The sequence below is a fragment of the Chiloscyllium plagiosum genome, unplaced genomic scaffold (assembly GCF_037043375.1).
Source record: "Chiloscyllium plagiosum isolate Xiang-an unplaced genomic scaffold, Cpla_swu_hap1 HiC_scaffold_186, whole genome shotgun sequence".
NCBI classification, from domain to species: domain Eukaryota; kingdom Metazoa; phylum Chordata; class Chondrichthyes; order Orectolobiformes; family Hemiscylliidae; genus Chiloscyllium; species Chiloscyllium plagiosum.
The window spans coordinates 16,229-36,265 of record NW_028270325.1 but is presented as its reverse complement, the minus strand read 5'-3'; the positions used below and the strand labels follow the sequence as shown (position 1 = coordinate 36,265).

General features: G+C 40.8%; 1 pseudogene; it reads left to right on the top strand.

Annotated features, from left to right (window-relative positions):
* LOC148133885 (uncharacterized) overlaps positions 1-18,611 on the top strand; it is a 47,831-nt pseudogene extending 29,220 nt beyond the window's left edge.
* The last annotated feature ends 1,426 nt before the right edge of the window (positions 18,612-20,037 follow it).

The window sequence follows — 20,037 nt, the reverse complement described above, 5'->3', positions numbered from 1 at the left end:
CGAATCTGCAGCACACTTCTGAAGAGTATTCTAACCAGACCTCACCCAATGCATGTGGTTTTATCATGATTAACTCACCTAACCAGATATCCTGGGCGCTATAGGGCAATTTAGCTTAGCCAACCCATCTAACATGCTCACCTTTGGATTGTGTGGGGAAACCAGAGCACCCAGAGGCAGCTCATGCAGACATGGGGAGAATGTGCAAGCTCCACACAGACAATCACTCAAGGGTGGAATCAAACCCAGGTCCTTGGCACTGTGAGGCCGCAATGCGAACTACTGTGCCAATGTTAAATCTTTGTGGATTCACACCATTACTAAAGATGTTGGAGGATAATGTCCTAATGGGACTATATCGAGACTGTTAATTAATAGACTTAGCTAATGATCTGCGGAGCTGGGTTCAACATTCCCCATAGCAGATGGTGGAATTTTAATGAGTCTAATGATGACAATGAAATAATTGACAGTTGTCAGGAAGAAAAACCATCTCGTTCACTAATGTCCTTCAGAGAAGACAATCTGTCATCCTTACCTCGTCTCGCCACCGTGTGACTCCAGACCCACGACAACCTGATTGACTGTTACCTGCCCTCTGGGCAATTAGGGAAAGGAGGTGAATGTTGACCAAACCAGCGACACTCACATCCCTTCAATGAAAAAAAGTAAATGAAGCTCCACATGCACAGCCAACTCTGTACTGCCGCCAACTGCTTCCTTTTTAGATCTTTATCTGGGATTGGATATCGCCATACTGAGTCCATTATCACAGATATGAAATGATCCACTCCAAATTTGATCCAAGTTTTGAAGACAAGGGATTGTCCACTCAAATCACCGTAGTTTACCGGAGTTTGAAACATTAACACACAGACCAGTACTTAGCAAAGAAAACTGAGGCAATAAGATCGGTCTCCTGGCTTTGAAACCATTAAGAATTCGGAAATTTATGGGATTTGGTAAAATAAGCTATGATAGGGATTATCCGCTCAGTACCAAACATCCACTCTTTCAGCCAAGACATTTCTCCTTCTCTCTGCCAGACGAAACATTCTCCGAGACATTAGCCACCTCTCGGGATCAGAAATATCCTCTTGCACTTGTTGTAATGGGCGTTATTTTTAAATGTCCCATTGGAATGTGAGCTTTCGTAGCTGGGCCAATATTCATTGCCCAGCTCTATTCACCTTTCTGATGGGATTGGAGATCTACCTTTTTGAACATCTACATTTCCTGAGATACAGGAAAGCTCACTGTGTTTCTGGGGTACAGTTGCAGAATCAGGATGGCATGGTGGCTCAGTGGTTTGCCCTGCTGCCTCACAGCACCAGCGACCTGGGTTCAATTCCCGCCTCAGTCGTCTGTCTGTGTGGAGTTTGCACATTGTCTGCGTGGCTTTCCTCCGACAATCCAAATATGTGCAGGTCAGGTGAATTGGCCATGCTAAATTGTCATGCTATCCTAAATTGTTAGGGGAATGCGTCTGGGTGGATTACTCTTCAGAGGGTGAGTGTGAACTTGTTGGCCGGAAGGGCCTGTTTCCATGCTGTAGGAAATCTAATCTAATCTTTTTACCCACCAACAGTGAAGGAATGACAATATTTTCCAGTCAGAATTAAATCTAGTTTGAAAGAGAACGTGCATGTGATGGTGTTTCTCTGCATCTGCTGTCCTTGTTCTGCCGAGAGATCATGGAAAGTGCTATTCAAATGAGACTTGCACTGGTTTGGATCATGTTGATGATTTTCATTGCTGGTCATGGTGTCATTGGTGAAGAGAGTGAGTACTGAATGATCTGTGTGCCAATCACTAGGACCAGTTGTCTGTCCTGTACAATGTGGAGATCTGTGAGTGTTACACTCAATGCTGCATTTGAGCTGCACTCAGCCAGTACATGGAGATCATTCCATCCCAGCCCTGACCTGTGCTTCTGGATGGTGGACATGGATTATAGAGGCAGTCAGGGAGCTTACTGTCACAGTTATCAGAGTATCTGACATACTACTGTGACTACAGCACTTGTGTGGCTGGGCCAGGTCATTTTCTCGTCAATGGTTGGTCCATGGTATTGATAAATACAGAAATCTGTTGATGCTGGAATTCAAGGGACATCTATATCTCTAATTTTGAAATTATGATAAAGGAAGGGCATCATTGAGGCAGCTGCAGATTTTAGGGTCAAAGTACTACCATGCAGAAGCCAGCAGAGGTGTATGGTGACTAAGATGACTGACCTCCAAAAGCCCTAACCAATTCCACCTAAGGTCAGGATGAAACAAAAGAGTGTTGCAATCTCATTGAGTTCAGTTTTTCAAGGGTTCCTTATTGTAAACATGAGCTCAGAATTAATATGTTTAAGAGCTGAAGATTTCTTTTCAGGAATTAAACGTTAACTGGAAAAATAAGTAATTGAGGAACAGATCATAAATCCTTCGTAAATGCAAGGTAAACAGTTCTGAGTTTGGTGCATTACAGAGTTAACATGTGGAGATGGTAAGGACAGCAGATGCTGGAAGTCAGAGTGGATAGAATGTGGAGCTGGAAAGGTCAGGCAACATGTGGCTGTATCGGAAGGCCAGAGGTTACAGTACAAGAAACAAGCAACGTGTGACAGAGTTTGGGCTCCTGGCCGAGTCGGAACGTTTGTCACTATCACACTAAAGTAAGAGAAATGCTCCTAATGTTAGAAACTGGACTTGTGAGCAATGTTATTGACATAGAGAACACAGACGCATCCAGATATAAAGAACTTTGTGAAGTAGATACGGAAATAATATCTACACTAATAAAAGAAATGGCAAATGAAGTTCATTAATGTGGAATACTTATTCAGCGTTAGAGCACTTGGTAGAAAGAGGCTTGGATGGTATATTAAAGCACCATGTTAAATGTTCGGAATTCTGGTCTGTCAATTCGAGGTGATTCTCCCCAATTTAATTATCAACCATAATCTTAATATTGCAGTTAGTAAAGTTAGTTATTTGGTGAAATAGACATTTGTATTCCCATTCATCGGTATTTTTATTTTTATATATTGTCTTAAAGCTGATTGATTTTTCACTGATTAACGGTTCACTTCCTCCTCCCAAGGAGGACACACACCTCAAAGTGAAGAGCAGCGATCACTCGAAATTTAACTGTGGGCAGATTATGAAAAGCAGATTCAACAATTATTCATCCAATTCCAATCAAATACTGATGTGAAACAGTCCAGCTGTAAATCCATGATTAATAACGTACAAGTAGTAAATTAATGTAGCCACATCCCCGAGCTTGTCCTAACCTTGCTGGAAGATTAATCAGTACCAAAAATATTATTTGGGTCAACAAAATATTTGTACAGGGCACTTCATTGAACTAACGTTGTTAATCTGCCATTTTAATTTCATAACAACTACCACATCTGTTTATATTTACTGGGACATTTCACTTTATAAACTGAGCGCCAAACATATGCAGCCAGCTGCAAAGATTTCCGATTTGCAATCCATTGCATACTGTTTCTGGATCTGAAACGTTTCCTGTGATTTCTCTCCACAGATGCTGCCAGACCTGCTGACCTTTCCCAGCAGTATCTGTTTTGTTGTTGTTATTGCTGTTGACTCAGTCTTCTGTACTGCACTAACCTGTGGCACTATGGCAGTCATGTTCTCTCATTCTTACAGTCTTATCGAATGCCACATGAATCTCATTTGATATTTTTCCACCCAACACTCCAACAATAACATTTTCTGTCAAGTGAACTATTTTGGAATTGAAGAAAGGGGACGTTATTGCATCAAAGAGTTTGATTCACTGTGTTACTCCCCTGATGTAAAACACACTGTGCCAGATATCTCCCAGCCAGCAGGGTTAGTGTAGCAGCCCTGACATTTACAGTGTGCTGTGGGAGTGAACAGCTCAGTGTTTACAATACTGCAAACATTTATAAACATCCAACTGTGAGCTGGCAACAACGAATCCCTTCGATACTAACTCATTTCCACCCCCCTCCACAATTTCAAACTTCAACAGCTAAGAAACAGGGTGGCTTTACTCAGTATCGATATGTGACCTCCTATAAACACCCCACCTATAAACCACATTCACTATTTGGACAGACATCCCGTGTGACACTTGGTGCAATGATGTGCCATGCTGTGGGGCCAAGAACATCATTCAATCCAGGGTAATGAGGCAGTACAACATATATATCTTTTTGACAATCAAAGGATTCAACAATATACATCTATAATTCATATTCTTTTAGCAGTGTGCTACGGATGGACATGAATCAACCGGTGACCCAGATATATTATCCAACTCAACAAGTCCCTGAATCCTGAGCATCAGGTCAACTGAACATCCCAACAGCAGAGCTAACAATCAGTCCGTATGGCCGGATGTTTTTGTCCCGATTGGACCCTCGGAGAAACACAACAATATCAATTATCCTAAATCGCACACCAGTCACCCGAAACCAACTTGCCATTCATCAGTGAAAAACCCTATTGTACCACCCAATCTCCACTGTTCTGAGCCCCGTGGACCAGGTGGAAGAACAGAGATCTCGCAAAGTTGACGGGATACTGCCCTCGATGGTGTAACTCTATGGTCTCACATTGAATTGGTTTTAAAATATATCCATACGATTCACCTAAAGGTACTCACAAATAACCATAACAATAATCAAAATAATAATAACACTTATCCAAACTGGTAATCAAAGTCCAAATAACAATCCCAAACGAATGTACGTGGGAGCCCCTTCACATTGACCAGTATTGCTTCAGGAGCATCAAAGGGTAACAGCAACAAAGTGCAACATGGGAAACATCCTGTTAGACAATGTTGTTTGTTCCTCTGTGTGAGAGCTGTTACCACTGTACTCCAGATCTCAGTATTTGTCCTAGTAAACTCCACATCACAGCACTGTCCACCGTTTTACAAATGGCACAACTCTCTCGTCTTTTTGCCAATCAAATAATCCAACATTACACATCATAATTGGAATCCTATGTTCAACGGCCCTCCCAGTGAACTATCCTCACAAATATCATGCCCCCACACATCCACTGACTGAAAAAAACAGACAAGATGGTCAAAGCTATCCATGCTGACATTCTCTTCTCACTCTGTAATGACTTGTTCAACTCGATCGTTGCCCACCTGTTGTATCTGGGCCTATTTAGAACGAGCTGCCTGAGCAAGACCCCAACACAATCCCTCCCCATCAAGGAATGGGAAACACCAGGTATCACTAACAGGTGGGTTGTTATAAAAACCCATCTGACCAATAGCAGGCTTTGGACTCCCACAGACAGAGAGAGAGAGTGGTCTTGCTAAACACTTTCTAGACCAGCCAGGGCTTGTGCTCAGCCCAACCCCATCAAGGTGGGCTCTGGGTAAACCCATTCTGCACAGTATAGAGAAACAGGTAATGCTGCACATTACTGAGGAACCTACTAATCAAACGAATTTCTTTGAACTCAATAAGTAAGGATACTGGAATTTGGCATCAGTATTTGCCTTGCTAAATGGAAATAAAATGATTAAGAGTCATAGAGTGGAATAAGTCTGATTTAATGCAGAGATGTACGCAACTTAAGTTGTTATAAGACTTACCAGGAATACCAACAACAGCAAGGATGGTGCAATATACTTTGACGACCTTTTGTATTGGAAGATGCATTTTGTTGTTTGTGAAACAACCTCTCCCTGCTGCTGCCAATCAGTTGGAACGGGAGCATTCCCTCGAAACTGGAACTGACACAGTAACAGTATTTTTTTTGATATATACTGTATTGTATCTCCACAGAGAAATTGTGATTATATCTTAAATTTTTTATGTCATTTTGAACAAACAAAGTATGACAACAGGTTTATTTTAGTGATGTGATATCATTGAGATTTTCCGCTGTAATTGAATACCCTAAAGACTAGATTAATCTGAACCTATCAGGCATCAAAGTTAATTTCAATTTATCTTCAAATGACAATACTTGCATTGTTCCATATCCTAACAATGCCATACATATCTAAATATCTTCTGATATTCTTTTTCATGAAGCCCTTCATTTTGCTGAGGTTATACAGTCATTCAGTACCTCATGCTGTCGAGCTCCTTGAGAGCTGTTCTGCTGCACCCTGTTGTCCCACTGTTGTTCTTGTTCATTCAGTTTTACAACACATTTGGGAAATTCTATCTGTGAACGAGCACTCTAATACAGAACTTGAAGCTGATACTGAGGATATCAAGAACTGGAACTGATACTCAGACAAATACGAGAAAAGAAACTAATTCGGAACCTTCCCTTCAGAATTACAGAATGACAGAATCACATAGAGGAGAAATAGCTGGGCAGCCTATCATGTTTGTCCCACTGAAATTATACTGAATCCACGTTCATCCTATTTTTCAGCACTTGGCCTGTGGGCTTGAATGTTATGATATTTCAACTGTTCATCAAGTATTGTTTAAAGGTTGAGAGGTTTCTCGTCTCAACTACCCTCCAGTCAGTGTATTGCAGGCCCCTTCCATCCTCGAGGAGAGAAGTGTTTTCCTCATGCTCCCCCTTAAGCCTTTCAGTTTAAAATTATCCCGCCTTGTTATTGGACATTCGACAATGGGAAAACAACTACTGTTTATCCGCAATGTCCATGCCCCACATAGTATTATATACCCCGATTCCTGCTCTAAAGAAAGCAGCCCGAGTTTATGAACCACCCTCTTCACAGCTGCATTGTGACACCCCCAGCAACATTCATGGAGAATCTCCTTTGCACTTCCTCCAGTCCAATCAGTTCCATCCTCTGGTTTCAGTGAGAACTGCACACAATTCTCCAACTCTGGCCAAAACAAAGTCCTGATTGATTCTGTTTTTTTGAAGTGGGAACCACGAGGTAGATGAAGACTGTGCAGTAACCATTTTCTGCATGGACTTAATCAAGATCTTTGATAAGGTATCGTATGGGTAGGTTGTTGAGTAACGTTAAATCTCATGGGATCCAGGAGAGCTAGCCAACTGGATACAAAGTTGGCTTGATGGTAGGAAGTTTTATGAAGGTGTAGAGGTACTGTACCTTTAAGGGAGTTGAAAAGCTAACAAAACTACCTGATCGAGCATAAAGTGTTCTGAACAAGGTGACAATGCAACACGTGGTCGACACAAATAGAACAGTTAGCTTGCCATGAGACAAAACGCAATTCAAATTCGGCCAATCAGATTTAATTATGTCCCAAGATACCAAACTCCAATCAAGTTTGAATTTAATATTTTAATAATATTAAAACCAATGATACGATCTGATGTTTTAGGATATAAGACCGGACACTGCTAGCACAAGAGGTCTCTGAAAGGTGCCTGTCTGGGGAAGGGGTTTGCACAGCAGAACATCGAGGCCGACCTGGTGAGAATCTGAAGAGGAAAATCTACAAAGGAGATGCAGCAAAGCTGACTAGGTTTGAAACGGGATTTTATTTTGTAAATCTTTACCAGGATTTTTTTGTCAGACTAGTATTGTAGAGTGGGAGGAAAAGATAAGTTTAAGAGAAAGAAGTTTTAAATAGATGTTGGTTTCAATATTCTCTGTTCGACTTAAAGAATAAAGTTGCTAATTTTTATTTTAAATAGTGACCTCTGGGAAATTTCTTTGCCTCTTGAATTTTAACAGATTACAGCACGTGTTGCTGGTTTAAATTAGCAGAGGGGTTTACCCCATGCCATAACAGTTTGGGGGCTTTCGTGCACGATTTCAACAGGTTTAGACAGATCCGCGCTGGGATTTGGACAGATTTGAATCGATTTGGGGAATGTCAAAACCCAATGGATTTAATTACTTGCAGGTTAGTGTCCTAGATCTTTAAATAAAATGTGGGTGGGACAATTTGTTTAATTTCAATGACTTGTGGTTGGTTAAACGTGAGAGAAATGGCTCTTAGAATTGCCAAAGAATTTCTGGAATTTGAAGATGATTCTCAAATTTGCCAAGAAAGTTTAGAAAGTAAGAAAAAGGCCATACTTTTAGAATTAGTAAAGAAGTTAGATTTGGGTTTGACCAAGGATTAAAGTTAAGCAGAAATTATAAGGGAATTACGCAAACACTTAGGTGTATTAGAGAAACAGATAATTGCAGTCGAGGTGGAAAAACTTTAATTACAATTGAGGAAAATGTAGTTAGGATATAAACAAAGACAGAGAAAAGGAAGAGGGAAAGAGAAAGAGAGAGAGGAGAAAGAGAGAGAGAGAGCCAAAAGAGAAAAATATAAGTTTTTTAGCTGAGCAAAGAGGGAGAGAGAGAGACGAAAGGGAGCGAGAAAGAGAGAGAGAGAATTAAGAAAGAGAGAGACCGTTCTTCACTGAGCAAAAGGAGAGAGAATTTGAACTTGAGAGGTTGCGACTTCGTCAGCAAACTCAAGTTATCAGGAAGGAGATTAAAACAGATGGTAGTGATATAAACAAATATGTCAAAATTCTGCCGCATTTTGATGAGAAAGATGTCGAAACATTCTTTATTTCATTTGAAACGTTGTCTGGGCAGATGGAGTGGTCCCATGTTTGTTAAGACTAAACTGGGAGGCGGAGAAAGTTATGTCAGATGAGGGATCAAGAGATTATGAAGAGGTCACACACGCTATTTTAACTGCTTATGAATTGATACCAGAAGAATGCAGACAGTGTTTCAGAAACAAAAAGAAGGATCCAGGTCAGACTTATTCCAAGTTCGAAAGAATTAAAAATAGCCATTTTACAGATGGCTGCATGCTTTAAAAATAGAGGATGTGTCAGGCCTTAGGAGAGGCTATGCTGCTGGATAAGTTTAAAAATTCTCTATCAGAAATGTTAAGAATTCACGTGGAGGAACAGAAAGGTCAGAAAGTGAGAAGGGCATCAAGAATAGCAGATGGATACATGTTGGTGCATAAGACAAGCTTCCGGCAATAATCTTGTACTGTGAGATACAGAGGTTGGGAGAAGTAAAGATCCTACACTGCAAAACCATGAGAAGAGAGCACTGGTAAGAATTTACCACAGGACAAAAAAGAAGCCAAAGACGGTGGACAGGGAGTTTGAAAGGCCTCAGGTGTTTCCACTGTGGTAAAGTGGGACACATAAAGTCACAGTGCTGTTTGGTGAAGAAAAGCATTATGGCAAAAGATGTGGTAAAATAAGCTAAGCCAGTAGCATTAGTAGAAGTAGAAAAGGAAACCCCAAGAAGAGCCGAGGAGCTGCAGGAGAGTGCACAGTCTGGGCAGGGGCTGGATATGGAGTTAGTATCTGATCTCTACAACTAATTCACCTCTGTGGGTAAAGTTTACTCAGAAAGAACAAGGGGGAGTAGGACAAGAAGTTATGATTTTGAGAGATACATAATCTAACCAGTCGCTGATAGTAAGGGATGAGTGAATATGCACCTTTTCTGATCTGTTACACGAGAGTGTGGCAATTTGTGGAATAGGTGGACAGAAATTTAGCATTCCCCTACGTCTGATCTATTTTGAAGTGCCAACTGGGACTGGGTAATTTGCATTAGGAGTGATTGACTGAGTTCCAGGAATCCAGTTTGTTTTTGAGAATGATTTGGCAGGGTCCAAGGTGGTCCGTTGTTGAGGAGAAACCCAAGGAAGACCAAAAAACTGAGGAGTTAAAACAGAAATATCCTGGTATTTCCACAGACTGTGTGGGAGCCAGATCCCACTATCATAAATCACAGCACGAAGTAAAAACTAAAGAGAAAGCTGAAGGAGTTGAGGTTCAGTTAGCGGATATCCTGTCTGATGAAATGGTTCAGGAAAAAAAAACCTGAACAGGTCGAGGGTCAGACAGAAGTGTTTAGGCCTGAAAGGCTAATGGACTTGCAACAGGAGAACAAGATGAAAAAAGATATTTATATATGTGGATGTGTACTCTAAAAAGGATGCAGCGAATAATCCTGAGGATTTTATTTGAAAGATAGAATCCTAAGACGAAAATGGAGATCATGGCAGGTTAGTACAGAAGAGAAATGGGCCGAAGTGCATCAGATTGTGTTGCTGGTAGCATATAGACAGGATGTGTTACGGATAGCAGATGGAATACCAGTAGGAGGTCGCCTCGGGGTACCAAAGGCTCAGGCTCAGGTACAAAATATTTTTTATTGGCCTGGAATGCACAAGGGTGTGGTTCCCTTTAGCTGTATGTGTCATTAATGCCAAATGGTAGGTAAACCACAGGTGGTAATTAAAACAGCAGCTTTGTTGCCAATTCCCACATTGAAGAACCTTTCATGCGGGTTATAACTGATTGTGTAGGTCCCCTCGCGAGAACGAAAAGTGGGAACCAGTGCTTGTTAACCTTAATGCATGTGACTACCAGATTTCCAGAGGCAATTCTATTCCGGAGTATCAAGGCCAAAAGGGCTGTGGGGACTTAATGCCTTTCTTCACATTGTATGGGCTTCCCAGAGAGATTCAGTCGAACCAAGCATCAAATTTTACTGCTCGGCTGTTTAAGGAGGGTATGGATAGTTTAGGTATACAGCACTTTAAATCCAGTGCGTATCATCCTGAATCCCAGGGAGCTTTAGAAATATGGCATCATACTTTGAAGTCCATGTTGAGAGCATACTGTCAAGGTTATCTGAATGATTGAGATAAACGTATCCCATTCGTATTGTTTGCCATTAGAGATGCGCCAAATGAATCTACTCAGCCCACTCCCTTCGAGTTAATATTCATGCATGAAGTGAAAGGCCCTTTGAAATTAATTAAAGAGAAGTTTATTGGACCAAAGTCGGAGATCTCACAATTAGATTATGTATTAGAAGTGAGGGTGAGTTTAAATCGAGTAGGTGAGTCGGCTAAACAACTTCTAAAGACGGCACAGCGTGGAATGAAGCAGGTGGCAGATAAAAACGCTCTCTGACTCGGACCTTTTCCAAGTGGATATCGTGTTACCAATGATAGAAGAACCCTTCAAAGCCAGGTTTAGTGGTCCCTATCAAAATGAGAAAATGTTGAGTCAGGTGAACTATCTAGGAAAGATGCCAGATGGAGAAAAAAAAAACCTTTATCAGGCATGTCATGTGAAGGTATTGAATAAATGTTAGACTAGAGAGAAAGAACTGGAGAAACATGTGTTAGTTACTGCCCCACAGAGTGAGGAATCAAATACATATGGTGTGGATTTTTATATGTCTTAAAATGTTTAAAAAATGAAGAAATCCTTAAGGAGTGGGATTGGTTATTGATCTATCTGTCTCAGGAACAAAGAACACAATTGGAAGATTTGTCACTGAATATCAGGATATATATAAAAGTCAGATAGACAGGGCAAATGCTGTTGTACATGAAGTAGACGTAGGGAATACTGTTCTGATAAAATAATAGTCCTACTGGCTTAATCCTCTCAAAGGCAGACAGGTCCAGAAGGAGGTGGAGGCCGTGCTCAATGACAATTTCATCGAACCAAGCCAGAGCAAGGGGAATTCGCCGATTGTCTTGGTTGCCAAACCAAACGGGACTCAACGGCACTGCATGTATTATCGCAAGGTCAATGCTGTTATAAAATCAAAATCATGTCCAATTCCGAGATTGGAAGACTGTATCGACAAAGTCCAACAAGCCAGTTACAATCACCGATTTGGACTTACTGCGGGGTTACTGGCAATTACCTTTATCAGAGACAACAAAGGAAATGTTTGACTTTGTAACCCCAAATGAGCTCTATCAGCTTAAAGTTTTTTTTTGGAATGAAGAACACACCCGCCGCATTTCAAACACTCATGAACAGAGTGTGCCTGGGTTAACAAGCTTCTATTTGGAAGATGTAGCGATCTTTAGTAAGTCCTGGAAATACCACATGATACCGTTGGCCAAGCCCTAAGAATGACGGTGAGAAGCAAAACTCGGAATATACTTAAACAAAACTGAATTCGTGAAAGCACTGTTGACATTTTTGGGACGCATCATCGGTCAGAGAAGGTTGACCACACAGAAAACAAAAACGAAGGCCATCGAGGAATTTCCATGACCAACCTCGAAGAAAGAGGTGCTTGATTTTCTGGGACTCAGCGGATTCTATTGGAAGTTTGTTCCATACTTCAGCAATGTAGTGGCACCGCTAATAGATTTGCTGAAGAAGAACACAGAGTTTCACTGGACAGAACAATTCCAGGACGCATTCAACCATTTGAAAGCAATATTAACCACGAAACCAGTTTTAGCGACACCAAATTTTTCGAAATCCCTCAAAGTTTTCATTGATGCTACTAACAGGATTTGTAGCTGTACTCCTACATGAAAATGAGGATGGGATTGAACTGCCAATTGGTTATTTTTTGAAGAAACTCAACATCCACCAGAGGAAATACTCCACGATCGAAAATGAACTGTTGAATTTGGTACTGGCCTTACAGCATTTTAATATGCATGTCACAAATGACATGTCAGAGATGGTTGTGTGCAAGGATCATCGTCCCCTTAAATTCTTCGAATGCTTTAAAGACAACAGCATAAGACTATTTCACTGGAGTCTTATGTTACTGACTTTCAATTTACAAATGGTGCATATTGCTGGTTGTAAGAATGTCATCACTAAATTACAGTGAATTTAGCTGATAAAGTATAGATGTGCTTGGTATCTATTCAATGTTTTATATATATATGCGGGAGGCAGTTAAAATGAACTTAGATTAAAGTCATATGTATGTTGTAGTGATGTGGCGAAGGGATAGAGAAAAAGAAGATGCCATGTTTTCATTATGAAGACTTTTTTTTCTTTAGGGGACGGTGGTATGAAGGTTTAGATGTGTACTGTACCTTGAAGAAAGAGAGGAAGCTGGCAAGGACTGACGGAAAGCACAGAGTGTGCTAAGCAATTTAAAAAGGGAACATTTGCTTGAAACAAATAACGGGGGTTGCGTTGCCAGGGGAAAAAAACAAATTCAAATTTGGCCAATCCGTTTAAATTATGACTCAGATATCAAAATCTAATCGAATTTGAATTTTACTCATGATTTGGAGATGCCGTTGTTGGACTGAGGTGTACAAAGTGAAACGTTACACAACACCAGGTTATAGTCCAACAGGTTTAATTGGAAGCACACAAGCTTTCGGAGCGACACTCCTTCATCAGGTGATAGTGGAGGACTCGATCGTAACACAGAGTTTATAGCAAAAATTTACAGTGTGATGTAACAGAAATTATACATTGAGAAATTGATTGTGTGTTAAGCCTTTCATCTGTTAGAATACACTGATAGTTTCACTTCTTTCATGTGTAAATCACAAAACCTTTTTTTTCAAGTAGCATTCTCGGGTTAGCTGTTAACAGTGGTGATAGCTAGACAATATGTTGAAGGTGTTGGCCACCTGTGTTCTCTGTCTATGCCATGATGTTTAGATTGATTCTAATCTAAAAAGTGAGATAACAGAGTTTTACATAAATTCATGCAGTTTTTGAGCTCAGAGTTCTACATGAATGCATGCAGTTTTTGAGCAAAGTACAATGTAACTCTGCAAGTACAAATTCACCCCACAAAATATATGTGTGCATTTGGGTCTTTGTCTGTCTGTGTGTGTTTGTCTGTCTGGGGTGGGGGTTGTGAGTGTGAGAAAGTGTGTGTGTGTGTCTGTAGTGAGTGCAGAGTGTCTTAAGTCTGTGAGGGGGTGCATGTGTGAGAGTGAGAGTGTGTGTGTCTATATGGGTGTGTTTGAGTGTATGTTTGTGCGTCTGTGTGTACCTGTGTTCGTGTGTATGTGAGAGTGTGTGTGTGGGAATATCTGTAGTGCAATGGTGATCACCTGTAATGTGATATGAACCCAAGGTCCCGGTTGAGGCCCTCCCTATGGGTACCGAACTTAGCCTTCACCCTCTGCTCGGCCACTTTTCTCTGCTGCCTGTCCAGAAGTGCACCTTGGAGGATGGTCACCCAAAGGTCTGAGGCTGAATGTCCTGGACCACTGAAGAGTTCCCCAACTGGGAGGGAACCCTCCTGTCTGTTGATTGTTGTGTGGTGCCCATTCATCCGTTGACGTAGCGTTTGCTCAGTTTCCCCAATGTACCATGCCACCGGGCATCATTGCCTGCAACGTCTTAGATAGACAACGTTGGTTGAGTCACATGAGTACTTGCCATGTACAAGGTGGGAGGTGTTCCCACGCGTAATAGTGGTTCTCTGAATGGTACCTGTCAATAAGAAACGTTGTGCAAGAGAAGACAGAAGAAAAGATGACCCAGGAAAACACAGAGGAAAATCTACAATGCTGGCTGGTTTTGAAACATGATTTATTTTGTAAATCTTAATTCAGTTTTAAAAAAAAATTGGACCAGTATTGTAGAGTGAGAGGTGAAAGATAGATTTAAGAGAAATGAGTTGTCAATAGCTATTGTTTTAAGGTTCTCTGTGGGACTTAAAGAATAAAATTGTTAGTTTTTACTTCAAATAGTCACATCTGGGATAAATCTTTGTATCTTGAAATGTAACAGTTTACGGCACAAAGTCAGCTTCTGTGTGTTGGGTTTACATTTGCAGAGGGGTTTACCCTGTGTTGTAACAACTGATAAATTTCAGCCCTATCTCATGGGCGGTTGAGCCATAGGCTTGATGTGACAGGGAATTTGGTGACACCAGGATCACTGATTGGCAATCCCATTGTCTTGTACCATAGGCTCTCACAGATTCAAAGAGCCATGGAGGTTGATAGCATGGAAACAGGCTCTTCAGCCCAACATTTCCATGCCCTCTAGTCTCAGACTTTCCTACCCTGGGGACAAGCGGTTGGCTGTCAACTTACTCCATGCCTCTCATATTTTACTCCAATAATCCTTTGATTGAGTGACTTGTGCTTTGGGGATGGGTGGACAGACAGGGATTGTTCCTGCTGGAGTTCAGACGAGTTAAGTATAACCTGATCAATGTCTATAATGTCTCTCATGATCTGGATATGGTGGATGGGCAATGGATGTTTCTCCTTGTGGGTGAGTTCAGACTGTGGGCACGGTTTGAACATTAGTGGGGGAGTCACCCTTTTTGGACACAGATGAGAATTTAGTTTTTAGGGCTGTGTAACTTTGGAACTGATTGTCCCCATCCCATCACTTTCTGGGACAACGAATATATTTAAGTTACAGGTAGATGTATTCCCTTGCATAATAAGAATCTAAGGTTACTCTGGGGCGATGGGTATGGTGAATTCTGAAATGGTGGAGTCAGTTCCAGCGCGCAAGTGACCGACTCAATTCCAGTTTCATGTGTTTCTGTGTAATAATTCAATATCTGAATTTTTATTATTATGATTAATAGCAGTAATTTTGAACTCTGTTATTTTGCATTTGTGTGTGTTTTTAGCGAGAGAGAGAGAGAGTGTGTGTGTATTTCTAATGGTGTTCCTAAGTATGTTGATGTGAGACTGTGCCTGTCTGCCTGCATGTGTCCATCCGAGTGCACAGTCTGAGTGTCGATGATCCCATGGTGTAACTGTCCATAAACCCCAACCTGTCTCTGCCCCAGTAATAATACACAAAACATACAGACCACTGTACAATCATACATACTGTCACAGTCTCTCACACTCGATGCCAAACACCCACTGCTCTCACTGTGTCACACACAGTCACTGACTCTGACACACCCACATACGCTCTCAAACTCAATTTCCTGCTCTCAGACTCTCATACTTTGCAGCGAAAACCCTCACACTCACACCCCTCACTCTTATTCAGTCACTCTCATTAAATGACACATTGCACTGTCGGCACGCGTGCGCGCGCACACACACACACAATGCACATTCTTGTCCTTGCTCACTCAAACACTCACACAGATGTAATCACATGCTCTTACACACTATCACACACCCTTGTGCAGAGAAACACTGTCACACATGCACACAGTTTAATCTGATCAACCATATGGTCAAATATCTTGACTGAAGAGTCAATAACAAGGGGCACACTTTTAAAGTGAAAGGCAGGAGTTTTCAAAGTGAATTTGAGGATTATGTTCCCACCAGAGAGCGGTGGGAACCTGGAATTCACTGCGTGAGTGGGTAATTGAGATGGGAAACTTCCCAAACTTTAAAAAGCACCTGGTTGGTCACATGGTGCAGCCAAGGCTCTCGGCCTAGTGTGGAACGTGGGATTTGTTTCGGGATGAGTGTGCTATTGGTGGCAGAGACTTGTTGGGTCGAATGTCCTCTCCTGTACGGTATTAATCGATGATTCTATGATATCACATTCGCAACATTCTCAACTGGATGGAAGCATTCTATACATTCATTGCAAATTTCCTTGTTTGATTCTCTCCGTTCTGCTCGGTTAGATTCACGTTTCCAAATGTCCACATGAACAGTTTCCATTATCTGGGAGGAGAATCTTAAGCCTGACCGAGCTGGATGAATTTCCTGTGTTAATCTGACACACAGGGATTTCAGAAATCTAAATAATCCTTTGCATTCAACGTTCCTTTGATACTGTATGTGTGTGTGTGCTTACATGTGTGTGTGTACGAGTGTCTGCATGTGTGCGCACCACCATGCTGTCTAGACAGTTTATCTTTTACACCATGTTAGAGTATTTCCTGTGCGCTGTTAGAGTTAACGTTAATGCTAGATTTTGTGCATCGCCAGGAATATGAGTAGGTGCCAATCAAGAGTAATCTTACATAACAGTTGCCATCACTGCTAATGACGTTACACAATGCATTGTACTGTGAGGAAATTAACAGCAGTCAGTATCATTATATTGCACTGTCATTCTTAGACTAAACAATATTATTAAATGACACTTTATTGAAGATTTTCTTAAATTAGCATCATTCCACAACAGCAATGACGAGTGGAATGATCTATCTAGCCTTCACAAAATATTCCCTACACATTGGGTTTCATCTTCCCTTCCTCTGCGGAACACGCACACACAGACACACACACACACTCAAAGAAACTCTAATGTTTGGGAATTCATGGCCTGAGCTTTGTAATTAACCCCCTGATGAACCAGCCACGCTGAGGTAGAAAGCCATCTCTTGTTTGCTAAAGGACTGCCACTAATTGTTTTGACACAGTTATTATATGGTCTCATTTAATCTGAGGGAGAGATGGCTTGATTTATAAAGAAGGTGAAATTGAGGACCTCTGATGGATTTCACACGAAGCCAGATAATGTAAGGGATTTTTTTTATTCTTCATGAAAGTTTGGTTACAATTCTCCAAATAAAGAACATTTACTATCCTCTTATTGCAGCCTTTGGTGTTCTTGGTAAGACAATGTTATTTTTCTCCTTGGACAGTGAATGTCTTGGTGTTCATGTAACAGATTTCAGGAATAATCCTCATTGCAGAGTCACTTATCCATCAGAAGGAACTGGGGAATACAGACTCAATGATGCACATTTATTGAGCAGCGCCTCCAGGATAGGTATCAGCAAAGAAAATCAACTCTTGGATGTTAATGCAATGTTTGTGTCCAAACAGAATGTTTTATTGGAATCAAGAAATATTTAGCAATTATCTAGAATTAATTTAGATTTTGCCATTAGTGAAATATAAAGTTTATTGGAAGAGCACAGACTTTAAATTTTCAATGTTGTTTTGACCTCAAAATGCAGTCCGTTCGTCTACATTGTACACAAATCTTTGGGAAACTCGCTGTAAACTCACCTCCAACTATTTCCCAAACATTTCCGTGATATTTCTTTATGGAATCCGACTTCTAATCTCTTCTCTTTCATTCTTACAGCAAACCTACTGGTCATCGTCATTCTCTCCAGTGGAAATTATGGACTTTCTAAATGTATCTTGCCTTACATAATTGCCATGGCAACTGCAGATTTCCTGGTGACATTTTTTATTGTAATTGTGCATCATATTTTGAATTATCACTTTACACATTCATTTCTATCCTACAATGCTGTTTGTTAGTTCATTCTCTGTGTTAATCCTGCCACACTGGATATGTCTGTGTGGTTCACTTTCTTCTTTGCAATTTACCGGTTTGTAACAATCTGTTGTCAGAAGTTCAAATTAAACTACCGCACAGTGAGAACTGTCACTGTGATTTCAACCACGCTGTCTGCCCTGATTTCTTTTTCTGGTTTGCCTATGACTCCAGCTGAATAATTTCAAGCATTGCCTGGGGCTGTCGCTCCAATATGGCCTTTTATTTTTCGCCTTCAGGTGAGGCCTACTCTTGGCAGAAATAAATTTTAGTTGCATGGCTGCCTTTTTGTTTGATATTACTGCTTAACTCTTTGACATTCCAGCGTATTTTAGTGACAAGCAAAGTATGCAGCGCACTGTGGGGTCTCAGCAATGAGAATAGCACTGATCCTGAGATGAAAAGCAGAAGGAAATCCATCGTGTTACTGTTCAGTGTATCAGGCAGTTTTGTCCTATTGTGGCTAACAGCAGTCGTTAACTTTTTAACCAGCGAGCTCACAACAACAGCGTATTACCGAGGTGATAACACAGCTCCAACATATTTTGCCACTGAATCTGGGTACATTCTCATGAGTTCCTGTACAAACCCACGTATTTATACAGCTACAAAACCAAATTCAGGGAAGAGATGACGAAGATGATGAAACATCCTTTCCTTTTGATATTGACGTTGGTTAAGAAAAAAGTTAAACCAAACCTTTCTTCATGAACTAAGTAAATATTAGCCCGTGATCTCACTCAGAACAGCCTATTCTGATGTGGCTGAGGATTGCACTTGTGAATATTAAATGTTCTTAAAATACATTTTTTTCATGCTGTACACCGGCTCATTTCTCAGAGGGAAATAGTTGTCATGGTGTTTACCCTCTATACAGTCAAATCATTGTCACTGTTTTACCTGACAGGGGCTAACATCACAACGACCTATTTTCATTCAGCAGCATCGCTGTTTTAATCCTGAACAGTCGTTCAGCCCTTTGAATTGCACAGCCTCACCTTCATTTACCAGATGGATGGCACTGCTCGCTTCTGATTCTATTCTGACCTGAACCTTCTGAGAGAAGATTGGTTCACTGTCAGCTGGTTTATGATGCACACTGATGCCAACAGAATGGATTCAATCCCTGTCACTGACTAAGGTTCAATCCCTCTCACTGACAGAGATTACCACAAAGTACACTCCTCCTCAAACGAAGGATGGGAATCAGAACCAAGAAATAACGTCTGTGTCAGTCTAACAGTTACTGTTAGCGAAAACATTGCTACACCGCCTTTTTAAAGGAATTTGGTGCAAGATATTTTGAAATGAAGCAAAGCCAGCAGTGTTTTCTGAAAAGCAAAACGTGGCTAAACAGTCCCTAATCTATGAGGATAAACGAAGCCGGATGGATGCAGATGTAGCGCATTCGAATTTCTAAAGGACATTTATAATGTTACAGCCCGTTCTCGAAGCACATGGTGATGGGGTTAGTATGCTAGTTTAGAGCGAGAATTGAGTCATGATGAGAAACAGATTGAGGAAAAATGGGTCATTTGCACATCGTTAAACTCTAACGAGAGATCAGTGCTTGTACATTCATAATCACAAACTGTACTCACACTAATACAGAGTCAAGAAGGAAATTGATGAGTTGAACAATAAGTCTCCATCAGGAATATTTAGTTAAGATGAGTAAACAAAAAATAGCAGATTGAGTATAATATTGTGCATTGTCCATCTCGTATTCAGCATGGACAAGCAAAATATTCATTAACTGAAGATGACTGGAGAATGTTGAGATACAGGACAGTCTGGGTGGCCTATACAATCGAATAATAGTTTTTGGACAAGTACATCAAACAATTATGAAGGAGAAATAAAAGCTTTTATTTGAGTGTTGAAGAAAATCTTGGAAACAGACCTTCAGTATTGACCAACTTTATTCACGATATATATATATCATGGGAAGCAGTCAATAAAGTGCTCCGAAATACAATCAGCTACAAGGATTTATACAGTATTTCAGCTGATCCAATACTAGCAAATAGCCACTAGATGGCCTACTCGCACTTTCCTTGGATAACATGGGATCTTGCCAAAAGTATGTAGAGTCATAGTTATAGATGTACAGCATGGAAACAGACCCTTTGGTCCA